Below are 1,849 nucleotides of genomic sequence, written 5' to 3'. Positions count from 1 at the left end.
CTACCACAATGAGTGCTCTCCTGTTCCTAGCCCTTGTGGGAGCTGCTGGTGAGTTCCATATCTTAACCTAGGTCCTGCTCTTCCTTCTCCTAGGAGCCATAAACCCAACTACCAAAGCTGCTTTTTCACCCTTCCATACTCTATTGTTTTCTCTCTTCCTCCAGCAAGAGCTCTGCTTGCAATCTTTTAGGCATCTCTGAAAGCCTAAAGTTTTCTTCTACTGTCATTTATTATGTGATCATAGATCATTTATTATGTGATCATAGGAAGGCACTGGAGGTTTCATGAAATGAATCAGCAAACCTCCTTCTTGGGCCCAACAGCTTGGGGATAGCTTAGCCATGGGTGTCTTTATAGAAGAACATAAGTTGAAAGTTGAAATCCTCATTATACTAGAGACTGCTATCTTAAAATTCTGACCTCGTGTGGCTGGGGCAGTGACTTTGTATTAGGAAGGACATTTCTGTACAATATGGTTTTTTTTTCAAGACAGTTACAACCACCATAATCTCTGAAAGCCACAGATATCAATGAATGATGAACATGAGATCAAAGCAGGTAATGGATCAGACAACAATATCTCTACCCTATTCTTGATGCTGGGAACATCAATCACCAGGTCCTTGGTAACCCATCAGAATGCAATCATCTACAGAGTATAGTTCTATTGTCCTGCAGCACTCTGTGTTTCACACATACTGTTCTATCCCTACAGGGGATACGGTAATACCTTCTTACCTTCAGTTTATTGTACTCATTAAGGGCTCCTTATTAGCTGAAAGCTGACAAAGACCTAAAGCACCTTGATGTATTCTCTTCTGAGTGGTCTTCTTGTTTTTATGCAAGTTGCTTTCCCTGTTGATGATGATGACAAGATTGTTGGAGGATACACCTGCCAAAAGCATTCCATCCCCTACCAGGTGTCCCTAAACTCTGGCTACCACTTCTGTGGAGGTTCCCTCATCAATAACCAGTGGGTGGTGTCTGCAGCTCACTGCTACAAGTCCTAAGTGATGGGTCCTGAGTGTATAGAACACAGGTATCACATTTGTAAGAGCAGAATGTAAGATCATCCAAGAACTTATGATGTAAGGTGAACGGTATCAGACAGATAAGATAGATTAGGTACAGCAACTTATTTCCTGAGTTTGGAGAGAATAAGAATATAGGATAGGAAAATTTTGACACCCCTAAGACATCAAAAATAAATCAATGGTAGAAATCATAAAAACAAGAAAAATTGACTTTAGGGTAGAAAAAGAGCATGCATGAAGTGACACAAAGACTTTCACAAATAGTAACACTGGGTTTTAATAGCAGGGTGATAATCTCAGTTTTCAGTGAGTGTGTACAATCTGCAAGCATGTTAACTTCCCAATTTCAATTAATTTCAATATACATAGAGAAATGAAAGTCAATTTGTACCCTAGAAGGTGTCAGACCTGGTTATGCATCAGAATCAGCAAGATTACAATTCAGAAAGTATAGAAAAGAAATGCAGAAAGTGATTTCATACCAAGTAGACAGGTACCACAGCTGCATGGACGAAGCTATTATTACCCCAAATTGTACTAGAGCCACAAGATTAATAGTTCTTAATGATACTGTATGGTTTAAATTTTGCAAAGACACAGAGAAATAATGAAGATACAAGAATCTATTTTACATACAAAGGAGGGACAGCAGGTTGATGTCTAGCCTCCAGCTGCAGTCCTTCTCCTCACCTGACTTTGAACAGACAGGAATTGGTTCTCACAGCAGCACCTGCACGCCACACCAGTAGTAGATCCAGAAGATGTTGATGCTTTCATTCACTATTATTGATGCCAAGACTGTTTTTCACTTTGAT

The sequence above is a fragment of the Psammomys obesus genome, unplaced genomic scaffold (genome assembly GCF_907164565.1).
Source record: "Psammomys obesus unplaced genomic scaffold, mPsaObe1.curated_primary_1811, whole genome shotgun sequence".
Taxonomy (NCBI): Eukaryota; Metazoa; Chordata; class Mammalia; order Rodentia; family Muridae; genus Psammomys; species Psammomys obesus.
The sequence above is the reverse complement of the archived record's forward strand: the minus strand, read 5'-3'. Positions refer to the sequence as shown.